Source organism: Felis catus, chromosome B1 (genome assembly GCF_018350175.1).
Source record: "Felis catus isolate Fca126 chromosome B1, F.catus_Fca126_mat1.0, whole genome shotgun sequence".
Classification (NCBI taxonomy): Eukaryota; Metazoa; Chordata; class Mammalia; order Carnivora; family Felidae; genus Felis; species Felis catus.
The window spans coordinates 18,255,552-18,277,571 of record NC_058371.1 but is presented as its reverse complement, the minus strand read 5'-3'; the positions used below and the strand labels follow the sequence as shown (position 1 = coordinate 18,277,571).

General features: G+C 36.8%; 1 long non-coding RNA gene across 8 annotated transcripts in view; it reads left to right on the top strand.

Annotated features, from left to right (window-relative positions):
- The window catches only part of LOC123384777, a 489,335-nt gene that overhangs the window by 376,852 nt on the left and 90,463 nt on the right, over positions 1–22,020 (top strand). For 6 of the 8 annotated variants that reach the window (XR_006596304.1, XR_006596310.1, XR_006596305.1 and 3 more), the window contains 2 exons: positions 2,302–2,457; positions 9,500–9,580. The exons of the other annotated variants lie outside the window; for them this stretch is intronic. This is a non-coding gene — a long non-coding RNA (uncharacterized LOC123384777). The remainder of the gene's footprint in view (positions 1–2,301; positions 2,458–9,499; positions 9,581–22,020) is intronic. 8 annotated transcript variants of the gene reach the window in all.

Here is a 22,020-nt window from a genome sequence, read left to right as displayed (position 1 = left end):
GTAAGGCTTCCAGTCAATAGTAGGTTATTAGTAGTTAAGTTTTTAGAGAGTCACAAGTTATATGCAGATTTTTGACTGTGTAGAAGTGGGGGTGGGAGGTCGGCACCGCTAACCCCTGTGTTGTTCTAGGGCCGCTATAGTCCTGAATGAGAAAGAAAGAAAAAGGTGAATATGAAAAAATATAGAGTAGCAAGTAAGCAAAAGAAGAAAAGGAGAGAGGGAAGAAGGAAAGAGGGTGAAAGGAAATAAAGATAGATTATAATAAAAAATTAAATATGGCAAGAATAAAAGGCAAAAACTCAGTTTTTTAAAACTGATACAATTATGTGCTTTGCTTTGCCTATAAAAGAGCATTATGTCTGCTTGAGATGAAAACAGATTTGTCTTGCATATAGTCTTAAATATTTGTATGTTTGCATTTTTATTATTTTGTTTTTAAGTTTTTCTGAGATTATGAGATTCTATTATAAGTAAAACAAAACAAAAAGCAAACTTTTTTTTTTTTTTTTTTAGAGAAACAAAGCTGCCCACGCTTGGCTTCCTTCCCTGGGGTCAGCCGTGGGACAGAAATGCAGACTTTGACTTCACATAACCTTTCTCCTACCTGTTCTGAAAGTTCCAAAGTAGCTGTTTTGTGTGGCTGGACATTGCTTTCACCAGAAATGATACTGGCCTCATTTTGCAATACCATCTGTAACTGACAGCCCAGAGGAGAGAAAATTCATAAAATTTTTATTTTCTGGTATAGAACAGAGGAAAACAGATGTAAAGATTGACTCTATCAGTTTCCTTCCAAGAAGGGGATTTACAGGGCATAGATTATCCTTCCTCATTATAAGAAATTTCCACTGAATCTTGAAAGGTTAGTAAAGGAAGTCTACCCACACAGAGATAGAGATATCATTGCCTATCATTTTTGTTATTATAATACACCTTTCATTTGGTGTGTGGAAGAGATGCAAATATCTATCCCATGTTGTCTTTTTGCATCCAACATCAAGGTAAAAATAAAAGACCCTACCTTGATCTGCCTGGTTTTCGTCATTGCCTCTATTAATTGAATATTTCTCTTTTAAGAGTCCATGGATGTTTTCAAGGTAGGAACTTTGGAGTCATTATTTTTATTACTGAGAATTATTAATACTTATTTTTCTATTTAATATTGCATAAGAGAATTCTGTTGCTCTTTCAGAGTAAAAACCTGAAAGTAGATTTAATTTCTAATGGTTTTAATTTTCTCATGGGGAGATGCTTCAGAAGGCTATCTCATGCATGGAGGTAGATATTGAATGTGATATTTAATAAAGACAAATGGGCACAGGAAAGTAAGTTTGTCAGTAATGCTTTGTTGGGCTCTGCCCTTTTTAAAATGAGTTAATGACTTTTGCTTCATGACCCATTTCTAATGATAGCTTGGTCTTTTCTAAGAGGATGCCACTGTCATAGTTCAGAGGTATTAGGCAGTCATGCCTTTGTGGCAAATTAAAAGCACATGGGTAAGACTTAAATGTTACACACCTTTAGAATAAAAGGCCACCAACTAGTTTAATAAAGAAAGTATTTGAAGACAATGATTTGTAAAGTTATGCTTGGTAGGAAAATGTCTTGATCGTCACATTCTGTTTTAAAACATATTTATAAGAACTAGACAAAGCATTTTGAAGTGCACAGCTTTTCTAATTTAATACTATCTTATTGCATATTATATGTTAATGCAGATGGTATTTTATTTATATAAAAGCAGTACTTTGTCTCTCTTCACTCTGAAAGCAACCATTTTGCTTTATCCGATTTTACTTCATTTGACTCCTATGTGATCTAGGCTGAAAGTCAAGTCAAGTCAATAAAATCATTTATTTCATTCTAGAGTTACTTTTGGGATCTGGTAGAAAAAGCACAAATGTAAGAATCAAAATCCTGTTACCTAGTTCTATCACTGAACTGGACTCGAGTTATTTAATATTTAATCAAGGACTTTGTCTTCAGAAAAAAAATTAATTCCGTATCACTTACAAGATAACCATTTCAATTAAGGATATTCATGTAGTGTTTTCTTTAATCTACTGCTACACTGTGGGTTGTAATGGAGAAGTATGGAATTTTGAGTAGGTGAAATAGTCAAGCTCATCACATGTAAACAGGCCATGGTAATAACTGAGCAAACACGATTGCTCCTCAAAGAGCGTCTATAGCAAGAGAATGTTTTGCATATGTGCATGTTAGTCAGGGATGACTATGCAGCAAGTGTTTTTGGGTGCTGGAAAATATTATTTACTTCTTATGTCTTCCATTCTTTCTTAGTGGCTGGTCATTCATAATAATCCAAGGTTGTGTTGAGTTCCTAAAAAACTGTTTCAGACATAATGCCATCTGCAGAGATACGACTGACATACATTCCAGCAATACCTGAAACAGCCTAGACACAGGACTGGATCCATTATGTCTTAGTCATTTCCTGTGAGTAGCTCTAGTCTGCCATTTAGTATGTCATCTTAGCATGTGCCTCTTTTAGGTGGACCTACTCTTTCTTTTCCTGGCTATCCACTATGTTTGGAAGATGTCTAGTTCTATATCAAGAGGTGTGTGTGTTTGGGGCAACAATGTCTGAGCAAACGACCCTACAGGGGTGCATTAAATCCTGACCCCGTTACTCATTTCTATGTTCAGCCTTGTATGTAGCTAGTTTATTTTGGAGGCAACATAAAGAAGACAATAGCAAGAGGAAAGAACTGGAGATAGAGCAATTCTGAGACCATTACAAAACCCTAGGTGAGAAATTAAGTGTACTTAATTAAGACATGAGGAGGAAAGAGGAGATGAACCCAATCAGCATTTATGGGAAAGACTCCCCCAGTTTGGTGAACAACTAGATGTGAAGGGGCAATATTTGTTTATCCACAACTGTAGTTCATCCAACATGGGTATGGGAGCTCTGTCGTCACCAGGAACCTCAGCTCTTACTGCCTGAGACACATAGCATCCATGCTATAGTATGAATGAACTCCACCTCTCCCATTGCATGTGTGTTCCTGCCAGCAGGAAAGACAGAGAATACTCCATTTTAGAATAGAGGTTCTGGAAGTTGTAGACGTGACTGCTATTGGCTTCAAGAGGAAAGAAACAGATACAGTTTGTATTCTGAGTAGGCACATGGCCATCTGAAATTTGAGGTTTTATTAATGAAGAAGTAGAGAACAAATATTGAAAACAACTCCCAGTTGTAAAAACTCCCAGGCTGGATTCTCTCTACCCCCCAGCCGCCCAGAAGTAGAAAAACGAAATGAAACTTGGATGTTTTCTTGGTTTTGTCAGCCCAATAGATAGCAGATAAGTTGATGTAAGCATGGTTACAGGATATAGATGCAGATGCACACACATTTACACATATTATACACAGGCATGTACATGTAGAGGTGTGTGGGTCAACAATGTCTGAGCAAACGACTCTACAGCCTACCCCCCATGTTGACTGAAATCACACTTGCATAGGAAACCAAAAAGGGAACAAAACATTTAAGTTGAATTACAAGTAGTCCACGAGAAAGATAAATTCTCAAACCAAATGATGTTTAAATTCTCTTTAAGATTTCACGTTATTTCCTTTTTTTTTTTTATTTTTTTTTCAACGTTTTTTTTATTTTATTTTTGGGACAGAGAGAGACAGAGCATGAACGGGGGAGGGGCAGAGAGAGAGGGAGACACAGAATCGGAAACAGGCTCCAGGCTCTGAGCCATCAGCCCAGAGCCCGAACTCACGGACCGCGAGATCGTGACCTAGCTGAAGTCGGTCGCTTAACCGACTGCGCCACCCAGGTGCCCCTCACGTTATTTCCTTTAAGTTAGAGTAGAAATGCAGGGATTTGGGAGAGAGAGAGCAGAGCTGTGGATCATTCTATACACATGAAGAGCTCATAAAACATATGATTAGGAGTAATATTATCCCAATCATAAATTATTACTGAAGATATGCTTCTTGATATAGCTTAAAAATTGTTTACTATATGGCTTTTTATCATTTCCCTGTTTCTATACTGTTCTATCATGTGAAAATGCAGTGATTTAATTTTCAGATCCATAATTAGTATACCAAAGACTCTGCAAATAAAACAATAATATGTTAATTTTCTCTGCAAAAATCAATTTCCTGCATATCAAAACACTGGAATAAACCAGGACCTTTTCTCTATTGTTGTATCCTGTTGTATATCCTAACTGTTATGGTTTTAGAATTTTATGACTTAGTTTTTTTGGTATTTATTTTGTTTTGTTTTGTTTCCAAACACAGTTATTGCTTTGGGCCATTTCTTGTATGAAGAATCAGAAAGTGTGAAAAAGAAAACAGATAGAATGGATCTCTAACATTAGAACCCAGCACATTTGGGGAAGTAGCTAAGACACATAAGCCTTAGATGTTTCAAGGTAGTTGTGTTTGGGAAAAATAGGCAAACTTTAAATCTTAGGTGGCAGAGATAATAACCAGACAGATCTCTTACAACAGTTTTTTCCAGAAAGATAAGAATGTTAATGAGGTCAGAGAGCAGCTCACTGACGGCATAATAAGTCATGCACATACTGCCTTGAAAGAAAGATGAAAAGAAATTTAAGGAAGGAAATAAGATTTTAACCCTTGGGATTGAAAGGCCTTCACCATTACTCACATTAGGGTTACTCATTTTAGACTACATAGGACAGAGAGCGTTTGATTCTGTAGCTTATTTTCCATCAGTACTGATATTAAATTACTGCATTTCAAACTTCAGAAATTGCAAATAAATATATGCTCTGGGTCACTTTGGTACACAAGGTCCCAGAAAATTTATGACATGGTTTGGGGAGAAAAGGAGAAGACATGCTTCAGCTCAGAGCACCGAGGTTCTAACAGCTCTGTGGTAGAATCACTTTGTCAGCATAGACATGCTCCTTCATTGCCATCAAAAATGGTCTTAGGTTTTTACATGTGTTGTTTTTAAATCATTGTAAGAACAGAAAGTTACAGTATTTGGAATTCACTAAGTAGTCAGTGAGACTGTGCCAGTATTTTACATTTGTCATTTCCAAAGGCTGTTTGGGGAGTCCTTTCAGGATATGACCAATTTTTTTTTTAATTTTTTTAATGTTTATTTATTTCTGAGACAGAGAGATACAGAGCATGAGTGGGGAGGGGCAGAGAGAGAGAGGGAGACACAGAATCTGAAGCATGCTCCAGGCTTTAAGCTGTCAGCACAGAGCCTGACGCGGGGCTCGAACTCACAAACCGTGAGATCATTACCTGAGCCGAAGTTGGTCGCTCATCTGACTGAGCCACCCAGGCGCCCAGGGTATGCCCAATTTTTATCTGATAATTTTGGTCAGTAGTAATGTATGCTTCAAGTATCTAGCTCTCTTACCTGTTTTCCAGAAAAAGTTTTGTATTCAGGTTTGTATGAGTTCATGTATATGGAAGAATTTTATAAACTAGGTGCTATCGGAAAATGAGTTACTATGATTTTAGAGTAGATACTATAGGAAGCCAGCCTTGTCGAGTAACAGGGGAGAAGCTAGACCCCTCCCTGTCCTCCTTTATACAGGTAAAAGTGTAGCACTAGACATTCAGACAATCTGGACTTCCCTTTCTTCAAATTAAAAAGTGGTTTAATTAGTGATCTTTAAGATTCTTTTCATCTTAAATATTTAGATGTTAGAATAGGTAAATCCAGTGGAAGTTCAAGTAGCACTGAGGTGAAATGCTTAAAAAATATTTAGCCAGTTCAGCCATAAAAAGAAATTAAGTACTGACACTTGCTACAACATGAGGCACCTCAAATACATTATGCTAAGTGAAAGAGGGCAGAGACAAAACACTACAAGATTGTACAATTCCATTATGTAAAATGTTCAGAATAGACAAATCCATAGAGACAGAAAGTGGATGAGGGGTTGCCCAGGGCTGGGGGCACTACAGAGTCATGGCTAAAGGATGTAGGGTTTCTCTTTGGGGGTAATGAACCTATTCTAAAATTGATTGTGGTGATGGATGAACCACTTTGTGTATCCATTAAAGGCCAGCCATGGAATTGTGCATTCAAATGGCTAAATTGGACAGCATGTTAATTATATCTCAATAAAACGTTTAAAAAACGAGATAGCTTTAGTGGTGCCAATGATAACGTTGGAAGTATCTCAATGATTCTCTTAAAAAAATTTTTTTAATGTTTATTTATTTTTGAGAGAGACAGAGACAGAGTGTGGTGGGGGGGAGCAGAGAGAGAGGGAGACACAGAATCTGAAACAGGCTCCAGGCTCTGAGCTGTCAGCACAGAGCCTGACGCAGGGCTCAAACTCACGGACCTTGAGATCATGACCTGAGCTGAAGTCAGACGCACAACCAACTAAAACACCCAAGAGCCCCTCAATGGTTCTCTTTAACTGTGATGCCAGTCTCTGGTTAAAAATTACTTGATTGTCCTCACCAGTGAAAATGATCATTAGTGTAGGAAATACAAGATAGGGATAAATTAATCTCAGGGGCTTTCTTACTGACTCCTATCAACCTTTTGCAGTGCCTTTACATGCTATTAGCATTATTGTTTTCACTCGCTCTCATTTGACAATGGAGTCTTTATTTCCAGGGCCTCTTACTTTTCAACACATACTTCTGTCTGTAGCCAGTCCCACCTATCACAACCATGGAACTGGATTTTATCTGAGAAATAAACGCTGATCTGCAGAAAGGATGATTCACAGCTAAGTAATAGTAACGTGTATATTTGGCACAGCATATGCATCTTTGAATTTTGCTCTTACAGTTCTGTGATTAGAAGAGATCTTCTTGTCCCCAATTTACAGAAGGAACCAAGGACCAGAGAAGTTAAATGTTTTGTGTAAAGTCAAACAGCTATTAAGTTGCAAATCCTGGATCAGAATTTAATCCTATCCGATATCAAAAGCCAAGTTCTTTCTTTCACATTGTGCTGACTCTTTTACCAAAATGAAAAACAGCTCCCCTTCTGGAATGCTCTGGACTTTTAAAATAGAGTTGTTAATATAAAACCTCCTAGCAATAGAAATAATCCAGAAAGCTTGGAGAGAAACTGAAACTTGAAAAATCTACCTAACAAAGATCTAGGGAAAATCTACCTAAGTGAAGGATTTTTAGATTTACAAAAAGATTCAATACAGTATCTTTACAAAAAGAGTTCTCATATGCATTTACAATACAATTCAATTTACAGAAATCAGAGGCAGTTTTTATGTTGAAATATTAATCAAAGAACCTAATTTTAATTCCTGGTTCTTCCACTAACTACTTGAGTACCTTGTGAAGCCCACAGGAGCTTCAGTTTCCTCAATAATAAAACATGTTTTCTTTTATTCACTCATTCATCCACTTATTCATTCATTTATTCATTCATTCATCAAATACATGCCCAGGTTTTCTACTAAGTGATATGAATTCCATAGTGAGGAAACCCACAGATCAAAACCCTTCTCTGAGGGTCAGCTGCTCATTTGCTATCAGCTCTGTTTCCAACATTCTCAAACTCTCCTGTTTGTGGTAGGGCTCAGTGTTTCCTTAGGCTCTCTTGCTCTCTGACTTCTGGGTAAGTTCAACGTATAGGAGGTACAGAGTAAGAGGTGTGGAAAAAACAAAGTATTTCTCTCACAGTTTCTTTCTTTCTTTCTTTCTTTCTTTCTTTCTTTCTTTCTTTCTTTCTTTCTTTCTTTCTTTCTTTCTAGAGAAAGCATGAGCAGGGGAAGGACAGAGAGAGAGGGAGAGAGAGAGAGAATCCCAAGCAGGCTCCATGCTGTCAGTGCAGAGCCAGATGAGGGGCTCCATCTCGTGATTATGAGATCATGACCTGAGCTGAAATCAAGAGCTGAACGGTCAACAGAATGAACCACCCAGGCACCCCAACAGTTATCCTTTTTTAATGAGCCCTGTTCCTGCCTGGAAGCACCACCATGATTCCACTTCTAGAAACACTGTTCCTTCCATTATCTCTACAGCAGTAGAAGTGATAACAGCTTCCCACCGTTGCGAATATCTCAGTGCCTCATGATCCCATTTTTTTTTTAAGAAAACGTATAGCCTGTAGTTCCAAGAAACTCTACAAACACCAAGCAAGATAAACACTAAGAAAAACACATCATTGTGTACTATAACCAAACCACTGAAAGCCAGTTAGAAATTCTTGAAACAGTGAGATCAAAAAAGAACAAAAAGGAGCAGTCTTGCTGACTTTTGGTTAGAAACAATGAAAGTAAGACAACAAGACATCTTCAAAGTACTGAAAAACAGCAGGAGCAAAAGTCCCTCTCAACCTAGAATTCTATATCTAGCAAAAATATTCTTCAAAACTGAAAGTGAAATAAAGACATTTTCAGGAAAGAACTGAGAGAATCATCCACCAGCTGACCAGCTGTGTAAGAAATGTTAAAGGAAGTTCTTCAGGCTGAGGGAAAATTATACTAGATGAAAAATTAAATCTGTACAAATGCATGAAGAATGACCAGAAATGGTATATGTGTAGGCAAATATAAAATACTCTTTTGTTTGTAAAAGGTCTTTATAAAATGAATTTAAAAATAATAATAATAACAACATATTTAGGCTTTCTAAAACACACAGAAAGTAAAGTGAAAGGTATGAAAACATAGCCAAGTGATGAGGCCAGGGAGAAGAAAAATCTTCTTTTTCTTAAAAGAAAAAAAGGGTTATAGCTAACAAGCAACAAAAATTTAAAAACCTTTATGATTCTATAAGCATGATCTCAGCAACAAATCTATTCTGTTTTTTAAAAGACACCCACTTGGGGCACTTGGGTGGTGCAGTCGGTTAAGCGTCCGACTTCAGCCAGGTCACGATCTCGCCGTCTGGGAGTTCGAGCCCCGCGTCAGGCTCTGGGCTGATGGCTCAGAGCCTGGAGCCTGTTTCCGATTCTGTGTCTCCCTCTCTCTCTGCCCCTCCCCCGTTCATGCTCTGTCTCTCTCTGTCCCCAAAATAAATAAACGTTGAAAAAAAAATTAAAAAAAAATAAAAGACACCCACTTAAGTTTCATTCAATATTTGCTTAAGTCTTGATTCTGCTATAACTCAAATGTAAAATTGTAAAGAGTATACATGTTTCTAATTTCCATTTGGGAAGAAAAACTAAAAGAAATACATAGGTAAATTTGGAACAACTTCAGTCAGTAAACTGCAGGTAATTTACTCCCGCCTCCTCAAGAATTCTGGTCACTTGACCATTTCAATTCTATTCATGGAGACACTTCTTCAATGACATTAAAACCTTGGGATTCCCAGACATATTGTGTGATACTATGCTGTCAACACTAGATCCATTAGCTTTTTGAAGCTTTTTGAAGCTTTGATGTTTCCATGACTGTATAGGTATAATATTTAGGTGTTCTTGGTTGGATAGGTTTTATTTTATTCAAATAGAGTTTTGATTAATTTCAAGTTTCAGTATTAAGCATACTGTGCACAATATAATTTTTACTATCTGGCCCATTGTCACAGGTTTGGAAAGCTTCTATGTCTTTGAGAATTTAAGACCAGAAAAGTCAAATGGGTGTTCTCAAAGTCTTGCTGGAGAAACAAGTAAGAATACCAAAATTACAAATTGCTTGGCTAATATTAAAAAAGGAAAACAACAAGTTTTATAGAATTTCTATGTAATTCTTTTGTTGCTCTTATAAAGTTGAGGAATGCACAGTTATACATTAAGATTCCTTTATGAAATATAGTAGTAATTACATTAGTCTTAGTATGCTTTATTTTGAAATTTCACTAAGACTTTAATAAATACAGAGTACAATTTTAGATGCAACACCTCAAAACTTTGACTGTATTTGATGCCATTCATCATGTTTTCAAGAAGTTTGTGAATAGGAAAGGATTAACCTTGGTAACACAAAGACTTTCAAAATGAATTCTAGGCCAGTTATCATACCAAGACAACATTTATTCATAGTAGAACAAGCACTTATTAAAAATCTCATTTATGCTAAGTGCTGTAAGGGGCACCTTCATGCACTAAAGGCTCATATCTACATATGTATATTAGAATATGTATGGAAGTATATTTGAGAAAGAATGTTCAAGGTAAAAAAAGATGGAATATGGTTGGGATGAGAGAAAGAGAGACTTGAGACAGAGTTGGAGAGAAAGAGAGAGAGAGATAACAAGGACAAAGTAATTACCAAAGTAATTGAAAAATACTTTTACTTTCTCTACACTTTCTGATTTAGGGTTTAGATAATTAAGGCAAAGGAATATGGATCAAGTCATTGTAACAAATTTAGTATACCCTTTTGATATCTCCTTTGAGGGTTAAATGCACATTGACATCTTAACAATTGCTGAGTGTGCTTGCCAACTTTGGCTCACAAATTTGGTTAAAGAGAGACAGACAGGAAGAAAGGAAAGGACATTGAAGGAGGCAGGGACAAAGGAGAGAAACATAATTTGTTCTTCTTTTATCCCACCATCAGATGAAGGACAAGTTTACATTGAGTTTTCTTAAGAGAAAAATAAATCACTGAATAGTCTTAAAGCTCCTCATAATATTCAGATGCTTGTGGTTGTTTTAAATCTGAAAGAAAAATCATGCAGTCATACACACACATGGAATGTGATGAACATATTGCATGGAGATATGCATTTGATTCCAGATGTATTTTCTTAAAGGAGTTAATTCAATGAGCAGAACAAATATATCATGTGCAAAACCATAATGACAGAAATCATATTGTTTCAGAAATGGAAGTTGGAGAGCTTCTTATATTTTTATTAATGTGAAACATTTTTTTCTATTCTGCATTTGATTGATCACTTCATTCTGTTACATTTGTACTGTATCTTAAGATTGAGCATGACTCATGCATATATGCTAAAAGCATGAATTTTTCTAAGAGGCCCTAGAGATAGGAAAGACCATGATTTTGAGATTAGCTACTTCATATTGGTTGCATGTTGTCACACACACATACACAAAATGCTGTGCAATAAGCACTCAAACTCAATGGTTTCAAACAGCAATGATTTTTTTTCCCCCTTACCAGTTTGCAGCAATAATGGATCCAGATAAGACAAGAAAGGAAAGTTCTAGTTCAGCTCACATATATGCAGCAGGCCCAAGGTTGGCTAGCTTGTTTGGGTTGGAGTACCTGAGTAGGGATCTGTTCTATGAGTCTTTTATCCTCTTCCTGGGACCCATGGGCTGGCTGGCAGAAGCACAAAAGAGCAAGCAGAACTATGCAAGGCCTCTTGAAGCTCAGGCACAACGTGAGTTCCATTTCATTCTAGTGGCTAGAGCTGGTCACGTTGCTGAACTGAGTCGTCTATTGTGTAAGAAATTGCAAAGTCACAGGGTAAGGAATGTGGGTAGAGAAGAGTGAATAATTGAAGTCATTAGTGAAATCTGTCTTGTCTATGCTACAATTGGAAAGACCTGTAAGACACATTTGAGAGTGCGTCAACCATGAATAGTTCATTGATATGAAGAGGATCTACTTCTCAAGCTTCTGTAACTAGATCCCAACATTCAAGGCCTTCCCCGGGCATATCTTTGCTTTTTGTCTATTACTTTCACACTGCCTTTGGAAATAGTGCTGTGCCCTGTAAGTGGAATGATCACATCATTGTATGGGATTGTAGTATATATGGTACTGAGGATGCTGTTTGTACAATGCATTTGCCACCGTATACAAATCCATGCATCAAACCACTGATCCAGTGGTTGTACTAGTCTCATTACTATCATATTTTATTAAGTCTTTCTTTCTACCAGTTCTGTTGTAAATAGGAAGTATGAAAATACTTCCATCTAAAGAAAAGCTTATTTTTATGCTTATCCTTACCTATTGCTCTAAGCCTTCTAGGAAACAATATCAAGAAAAGAAATCAAGATTTTGGGATTACAAGGCAACAAAGAAATGTTTTTTTCCTTTATAAGCTGGTGTAATTGTAAGAACAAAGATTTGCAAAGGAAGGGAAGTTCCCAAAAGAATTACATCTTCATTTATATTTTATTTCCCTTCCCATGTTTATCTTGTAATACATAAGGTTTATAAGTTTTTGTTTGCCTGGGGCACCTGGATGGCTCCATTGGGTAAGCATCTGACTTGATTTCAGCTCAGGTCATGATCTCACAGTTCTGGGTTCAAGCCCCACATTGTGCTCTGTGCTGACTGTGTGGAACCTACTTGAGATTCTCTCTCCATCTCTCTGCCCCTCGTCCATGTGTGTGCGAGCGCACACACACACACACACTCTCTCTCTCTTAAAATAAATAAATAAACTTAAAAAAAAAGTTCTGTCTGCCTATTTGATGTGCAGATAGGTTACTTTATATGTTTCCAGGATAAATAACAGTTGTTAAAAATAGTCTAACTGCAAAACCATCAGTATATATTGTTCTCTTATTCACAAACTCTGTGCTCTAACTGTGCCAATAAAATATTTCAAGATAAAGCATCTTATGAAATATATTCTCTTTTTTTACTGTATAATTTTCTTCATTTTTTTTCAGCAAATGCAATCTAAAACTGCAAATATCAAAAAATAAAATAACTGTTTTGATGCTGACTACTGCTTTCTATACTTTGAAATTAAAACTTCTCTACTATAATAGTTTTCGGTAGATTAAAATATTATCTTCTATGATAGCTAAACAGTTTTATATTTAATTAGCTTTCAAGCCCCATGGATGAGTGTTAAGGGTGTTTATCTTTTTTTTCTTTTTTCAATTATAAAAATGAGGCAGTGACAGGATCAATCCATTTACCAACGTTCTTTCAGTTAGATTTTTCTTCTTTTTTTTCATCATACATTTAAAATTACTGAGTAACACACAGTAGTGAAACACGAATTAAAATGTCTCATAAAAATGTCAAGAAGATGTTAGCATTAAAGGTATAGTTACATATTTACAATTCACTCAAAAAGCATTCTTTTCTACTTAAGCTGCAGGGGGTAATCTCTAAATAATAACTAACATTTGAGCAATCTTTTACAGTTTGCAAGGCGCCTTTAGCTCTATTTAGCTGCAATTCAGAGAAAGGAATTGTTTTAAAGTCACCTAACAAATAAGATGCAGGGCCCACAACCGTATTTTCTGATTTTTAAAATTCTTATCTCTGAAAACAGTCTGCAGTCTCCATAAGCTTGCAAATCTCTCTACTCCTCATCCCCTTCTTCTCAAATTTTTATAAACTCACTTTCTGCCACATACATTGGCAAGACGTTCCTCAATTGTTATTCGGATGATAACATTCAGTCTTCGTAACTAAATTGGAAATGTTATTACAAGTAGAGATCTCTGGTGCGGATTCTTTCATCTCTCTCTCTCCTGTGCCCACAAGCCCTTAACCTCTTTTGGTTTATTAGATGCTTAGTAATGCTTGGTGACTGGATATAAAGAAATGTTTAGTCATTAGAGTAATTTATAGCATTTCCTAGTTCAGACTAATGTGAAGTTTCTTTGATTGAAGTACGTGTGTGCCTGTCTCTAAACCAAGGATTCTGTAGCAGTAAATGGCATTGAATTTCTGGAATATATGGAAAGACTCTGATTTAAGTAGGGTTTGCAGAATTTTGTTGATCCAAACCGTCTTTTCTGAGACTTAGATTAATTTTCTCACTTTCCATTCGGTAAAGTTCCTAAATCTTTTTTCTTAAAAAATAAATTTATGTTTTTCTGCTCTGAATTGTTGAAAGACTTCCAACAGGTCCTGAAAGCACAGTGTTTCATCTCCTAGAGTTTCAATGAACTTTTTTTTTTTCTTAATAGCTCGGTGAAACTGGAGAATAATTACTTTTTCAGTTAATGTTAAATTGATGGCATTTTTAAACAAAAAGCTGGCAGCAAATATTATGTCGAGCTGTAGTGTACTGAAGAGTGGTTTGGCCACTTTGCAACTCACCTCGGAGACATCAGACTTCCTTTGTGGTGCCAAGTGCAACATTAAGAATAGGAATAACACAGTGAGATGAAGGGGGTGCTGGCATTATTTTGCTCTAGGTGTAGAGTTGTGTATCTCCACACTCTGCTGTGTGAGACCGACTTTCCAATCCGTTTATAACCAGACAGTCCTTTTGCAAAGACCCCTGAAGATCCATTTTCTCACAATCTAACAAATAAGTGGGTATAAAAAAAGTTAACATTAATAAGCCACTAGAATGCTTTAACTCTTCTCCGGTTTGTTCAAAACTTGGGACAAATTCACACCTTTTCAAATGCCTTTTTGTCACACCTTTTGAAATGCCTTAAGGACACAAGAAAGAAATATTTTCCAAGGAGTAAACCAAGTACAGTGCATACTGCACTGGTACCTGGAATGAACTACTGCAGAGCCAGCCCATTCTTAACAGATATTTCGATCAAACAGTGTGCATCCAAAAATATACTTTGTTTTTTTATGAGCAGAACTCTGTGTTGAATACTGTGAGGGACATCTAGTAAGGATGAAACAGTTTGAATTATGATACTACATAAATAAATACATTTAATACATTGTAGAAAGCATTAAATTTAATGATAGATGTACAGATAAAATTCTTTGTATTGGGAAGAGAAGAAGAGGTGATCTCCTCTTCGAAGGGGCTAAGAAGTAGTGAGAGGCAGCAGAGCCAAAAGTTCTGGGTTGGGATTGCATGTGAAGTGACCCAGGCTGTGGATTTCTACGAGACAGGTATACAGGAAGCAAGCAATTCAAAGTGAGAGAGATTAATTCTAAGCCATAAATGCAAGGTCAGGAATCAAGATGGGGGTCCCAGAAGTGGGAGTTCAGAACCTGGCATGTCAGACTAAGAGGATTAGAATGAGAACAGTTTTGCAACAAGTAAGGGTGGATGCCAGAGAAAAAACCCACCCACACTGAGTGAGTTTTCTGGGACACCAGACTTGAGGAGCTTGGCTTGGGCTGGTTCCTTTACGGGGCAGGAGAATCCCAAGGAGGGGATGCTGTGTGAGTAGGGAAAGGTTATGCCCAGTTTTTTCTGGCACTGATGGCTGTCTTATGTGGGTGCATGTATGTGTGTTTGAAGAAGGACTGGATTGTTTGTGCTACAGGTTATGTGATTGCCACCATATTTGTGCATGGAATACAGCTTTCTTTGGTCTAGAAAATAGTTGACAAATGAATATATCATTCAGAATCTAAAAATCACTTTAAGCCTAAATTATCCATATTGGTTAGGTTGAGGTAATCAACTGGATTATACTATTTTTAGTCCTAACTTTAACTGTGTAAATGCAATTATAGTGGACATAGCTCCTCTAAATATATAAAAGAGGCAATGAGGAAATTGGCATATGTTGTTCCTAGTTCTTTTATCTTTTTATTAAAGAGCTTTATTGTGGTATATTTTGTATATCATACGCTTCACCCATTTCAGGTATACAATTTGATGATTTTTGGTCACTTTGACAAGTGGCATTAACATCACCCAATTCAGTTTTAGGACATTTCCTTATCACACCTAAGATCCTGCCTATTTACAGTTGAACCTTCTTCCCAGCCTCAGGACCCAGGCAATAGCTAATTCACTGTCTATCTTTACAAATTTGCCCTTTCTGGACATTTCATATAAATGGAATCTTAAGTCTGTCATCTCTTGTGTTTGGCTTCTTTCACATAGCGAGATGTACGTGTCCATGGCTCATTCTTTTTTAATGCCCAGAAATATCCCATCATATGCTATAGGGGATAGCATACCACAGTTTGCTTATCCATTCACCAACTGACAGAGTGTTTAGTTGTTTTCAGTTTTAGAAATTATGAATAATGCTGCTATGAACATTTATGTGCAAGTCTTTGTGTGAATATATGTTTCATTTCTCTTGGATAGATTCCTAGGACTGGAGTTGCCATGTGATATGATAGTTTTATGTTTCACATTCTGAAAAAAATGCCCAATTTTTTTAATGTTTGTTTATTTTTGAGAGAGAGAGAGTGTGTGAGCAGGAGAGGGGCAGAGACAGAGAGAGGAAGACACAGAATCTGAAGCAGGCTCCAGGCTCTGAGTTGTCAGCACAGAGCCCAATGTGGGGCTCAAACTCACAAGCTGTGAGATCATGACCTGAGCCAAAGTCAAATGCTCAAATGACTGAGCCACCCAGGTTCCTCCAAATTGTTTTTTGAAGTGGCTGCCATGGTCCTGTTATCTTGATGTTGATGATGAAGACTATATCTGCTATTACTGCTTCTTATGTGGTATTTGTTTTATCATGAGCCAGGATTGTGATTGTGTCAAATTACATAGATTTAGATTCACAGATTATTTATAGATATATATTCATTCTTTGCTTTCAGTTCTCACAAAAATTCCAAGTGGTAGTCACCAATATTATATTTTCATATGTATCTTGAGTACTTTCACTGTGTTCATGTTTTCAATTGCTTCAATATTAGTAGCCCAGAGTTTAAAAAACAGACCTAATATGTCAAAGGAAGGAAGCTCATGTGGTCTAAGAGAAAACAGGGAAGTATCAATATTTGTTGATATTAAGAGGCTGGATAATTTGTGAAGTTTAACATCACGTATGGATGAATTGAATGAGATGCATTTACCTATCGGGTGACCCATTTAAGCAAGAAATGTAGTCTGTTTTAGAAGATGAAGAATCATGACACAAAAACAGACACTCGGATCAATGGAACAGAATAGAGAACCCAGAAATGGACCCACAAACATATGGCCAACTAATCTTTGACAAAGCAGGAAAGAATATCCAATGTTATAAAGTATGTCTCTTCAGCAAGTGATGCTGGGAAAACTGGACAGCGACATGCAGAAAAATGAACCTGGACCACTTTCTTACACCATACACAAAAATAAACTCAAAGTGGAGGAAAGACCTAAATGTAAGACAGGAAGACGATCAAAATCCTTGAGGAGAAAGCAGGCAAAAACCTCTTTGATCTTGGCCGCAGCAACTTCTTATTCAACGTGTCTCCAGAGGCAAGAGAAACAAAAGCAAAAATGAACTACTGGGACCTCATCAAAATAAAAACCTTCTGCACAGAGAAGGAAACAATCAGCAAAACTAAAAGGCAACTGACAGAATGGGAGAAGATATTTGCAAATGACATATCAGATAAAGGATTAGTATCCAAAATCTATAAAGAACTTATCAAACTCAACATCCAAAAAAACAAATCATCCAGTGAAGAAATGGGCAAAAGACATGAATAGACACTTCTCCAAAGAAGACATCCAGATGGCCAACCGACACATGAAAAAATGCTCCACATCACTCATCATCAGGGAAATACAAATCAAAACCACAATGAGATACCACCTCACACCTGTCAGAAAGGCTAACGTGATCAACTCAGGCAACAACAGATGTTGGCAAGGATGTGGAGAAAGAGGATCTCTTTTGTGTTGCTGGTGGGAATGCAAGCTGGTGCAGCCATTCTGGAAAACAGTACAGAGGTTCCTCAAAAAATTAAAATACAACTACCCTACGACCCAGCAAGTACACTACTAGGTATTTATCCAAGGGATACAGGTATGCTATTTCTAAGGGGCACATGCACCCCAATGTTTATAACAGCACTATCAACAATAGCCAAAGTATGGAAAGAGCCCAAATGTTCCATCAATGGATGAATGGATAAAGAAAATATGGTATATATACACAATGGAGTATTACTCGGCAATCAAAAAGAATGAAATCTTGTCATTTGCAACTACGTGGATGGAACTAGAAGGTATTACGCTAAGTGAAATTAGTCAGTCAGAGAAAGACAAGTATCCTATGACTTAACTCATATGAGGACTTTAAGAGACAAAACAGATGCACATAAGGGAAGGGAACCAAAAATAATATAAAAATGGGGGGGGGCAAAACATAAGAAACTCTTAAATATGGAGAACAAATAGAGGGTTACTAGAGGGAGTGTGGGAGGAGGTATAGGCTAAATGGGTAAGGGACATTAAGGAATCTATTCCTGAAATCATTGTTGCACTATATGCTAACTAATTTGGATCTATATTTTAAAAAAAGATGAAGAATCAGACTGGTACCCAAGAAATATTCCATGTTTGGGACTTTCCCAAACTTAGCCCATGCCAGCTCATAGATAAGTGGATGAATTCTTCCAGGGCAGATACTAGCTCTGTTGATTGTTTGTCTCTGTTGACTACATCATAATAGAAACACAGTGCATACTTCATTGATCAAATATGGCAAGAAATACACAATTTCCAGAAATATTCTCAGAGATATTAGAGTTATATCACGGTGAGTACATGCCAAATAGAAGCAACCATGAGGGTATCCAGATGACAGGATTGATAGGTTTTCAGTCCTGAAACTAAAACCATTTCAGCAAGGTGGCCTCACCTCTGTGCTCTAACTTTCCCAATTTGAATTTCCTCCCAAGACCACACTAAGTCTTTGAGGGTACTTTAATTGTGTATAGTTACATTTACTTGGTCTCATAGGGAAAAAAAAGCTATGTTAAAGATGGCTCAGTGATGTGGAACTTAGGGTATGCCAAACTTTTACTGAGAGGAAGGAAAAAAGGTGTCTCCCCCACTTTATATGTACTGTATTAACTGAAACAAAATGGTATCTAGATAAAAACATCAATTCTCATACCAGTTAAGATTTAGGCTTAGCTCCTAAATAGCTCCTCCAATATTTATTTTTAATATTAAGGAACTTTAACTTAATAATTTTCTCTATTTCTTTCTCTAATTGACTTTGAAGACAGACAAAGGCAGATAAATAATTAAGACGAAGATGCTGATTGATTAATGCCATTAACATACTTTTTGATTAAAGCTAACATGAATCCAGTGGTGGTAAGACAGTGTGTGACTGATACTTTTATACACTGCCTCAGCACTTACTTGGGAAACAACTTGGCAACGACCATCAAAAGCCTTAAAAACGTTGTGCCTGTGACTAGGTAATTCCTCTTCTTGAAATTTGCCCTATGAATGTAAAGATAAATGTGGGAAACATGGAAATACATGGGAAAAGCTATCTGCAGAAAAATATCAGTCACAGGCTCTGCTTTCTATTTTTAGGTCCTGGGAATAACTTATTTGGACAACAAATAGGGAATGATTAGGTATCTATCAAATGACCCATGTAGTGGCATATAAGATAGCCATTAATAGTGCTGGTGATTACAACTTTGTGGTACACAAGAAGATGCTCATGATAAAGTTTTACATGAAATTGATATAAAGTGTTACATGCATTTTTGATATTTATCTATTTTTTAATAAAGGAAGATATTTTGGAAAAAATAATACCAAAATACTAATAGAATCAGGCTCCTATGTTAAGCACACTCTCTCTTTTTTGTTTTTGTTTTTGTATGTGGTTATTCAGGATATCCAGGACAACAAAAAATAACAATGAAATTACTCATTACACTTTTAGTTAAAAATAGATTTTTGATTTTCTTTTTTTGTGAGGTAACATCTATTGACTGTTAATCATGGGCTGTATAGGAGGTTTCTATAAATCATATTTTTTAATTCTATTACTATTTCATAGTACAGATATTATTCTTAGCTTCCTTTTGTTAAGTGGGAAATCATAGCTTATAGAATTAATCTTGTTAAGTGAGGTATAGCAAGGGGTGGGGGGAGTGCAGCATTGAATGAAATCCTAATCCTGGCCAGTTCCCTCCAGAGCATAACCTCTTAACCAATACATTGTGTACTTCAAAGCTGGACCTGGGGATTGGGTGATAATCTTGAGACCTTACAGATTAAGTGTCTGAAAAGAAAGGGAAGGAACGGTCCTTCTAGATTTTGGTTTGGCATGAACAGAATTTTCATGTCTGAATTTTTCACTCGTAGTCGGGAGTTTGGTAGCATGAACTCAGATGCATGGGACTGAGAGTCAGAACAAGCAAAAAAGGCTTTGGCATGTTTCTTCATGATAGGTTTTACTTTTCCTCCTGACTCAACTCTAAACCATCATCAGACTTCTACTTGATATCAGGGATCACTCAGTTAAGTTTCTTGGGGACAGGAACCACTGCTGGCCATATTTGGGATTCCTGGACAACTTTGTCTTCTAAAAAGGAGAGTTTTGGGGAACGTGCAGTCTGGACAGAAAGAAACAGGAGTGTTGCTGTGGCTCCCTCCCTGATTCGAGAGCCAGGGAGATCAATCTTTATATGAGATTTTCAAAGTGGTTGGGTGGTATTTCCTTTCTCTTTCCTTGAGATTATCTGACTCACCCTGTCTGATCAACTGAGACAATCCTCTGAGAACAACTCTGAATGAGAATTACAGTAATAGCCTTTGTCTGACAGCAAAGAGATTTCCCTGAGCCAATATTTTTGGCCTGGAGATGAGCCCAAAGCAGTTTTACACTAGACCAGTTGAATTTGTCTCGAAAAAATATTTGTTTGCCCTGACTGTTTGGAATTTGAATGGGGAGTGGGAAGATCCAGCTGGTGGCTGTGAAGTGTGACAGTGTTTATTCCAATGAGATGGCTAAAGAGGGAGTATCTATTCAAGGGAAGAACCTCCTTTCCATGTGAAATGTCCATGCATCCAATCTCTGTATGACTCTTCCACTCTCTCCGCCACCCCACCGCCTTTAGAATGAATTTGACACTCTTGTTTTGGCTGAAACAAAAACAAAAACAAACGAAAAGAGAAAGCCACTATAACATCTCCCACTCTCTTCTTATCACACAGCACAGTAGCCAGGAGTGCCTTATGGAATTACAGGAAGGGAACAGTGCAGTTTCCGTGCTGTTTGGAACAGTTTATAATAGAGCCCAAAGGCACATAATTTAGAAAAATGAAGAACTGAGTAGCTTTGGGTGGAATAATGTCCAGAACTGATACCATCAGATCACAGACTGTGTGATGAATAAAACCACTGGCTTCCTTTTAGCCATGTGCCTTACTCAGCCCCCTCCTTAAATTGTGAGAATTTGACCCAGGAAAGGAGATTTGGCCTTAATCTCCAAATTCGTATATCCGTGTTCCTCCTGCCCCAAACTGAGCCATTTGTAACAATTTACACAGTAATAAATAAATGATCCTGTTGTGATGAAACAAATGGCCTTTAATCACGAATTTTCGTTGAATCCTTAATAAATATTGATTACCATCATGATTATAATGACGTGATCGGTTACAATAAATTTTTAAGTAAACAGTACTACACCTGCACGCAACCAGAGGAAGATTTGATGTCAATCCAGCAACAAAAGTTCTCTTTCTAACCTTCCTCATTCTCAACTGCCATTTGTTTTTAAAGGGGTTTTAAATGAACATTAAACATTTCACAAACTTGCTTTTTATACTCAATAATTTATTTCTTGTTAGAACAGTTTTTCAGGCTAATTAAGATAAATTGTTTGTAATGAACAGAAACCTGGCATTCACAGACTGGCTTGAAGTCTGAATTCTGAATGGCTGAAAGAGGAGGAATCTTTAAATTAGAAAGTGGTTACTTATTCTGTAATTTGCTGGTCAAAGAAAGTACATATTCTTGATTCAGATTACCCTCCATATGTAGGTTGTGTTTTCTAAAGCAGTGCCAATATTTAAAACAAAGCTTGCTTGCTAATTTATGGATTAAAAATCTTTTTGAAGGATCGGAAGTCCAATTTGAGCACATCTTGGAAGATTAGCACTTATCTCTGAAATGGGCCTGTTGAATTTTTTCAGAGATCTGTTTCTTTCCTTTCACTTTCTACTTTCAGATTTTCCACATTTCTTCAATTCCTAGTCTAAATGTCATTTTAGAAGGAAAAGGATGCTCAATAGACTGAACTCAGGGACCCTGGTGAAATGACATATTTTTCTCTTCTATAAAGGCATAGGGCAAAACAACATGATCTTGTAAGAACCTTTCAGCCCTGAAATTCAATGTTTTCGAGTTTTTCTTCACTCCTACATATTCTCATTGCATTTGTAGTAACTTCCATCCCTAGGTTTATTAAAAGACCACCTGTTGTCTATTTTGCAGCAGATATCCTGTGGACCCATACTTATGGGGAAAAATGGTTTGGTTGCTTATATATTAGTTTTATTTAATA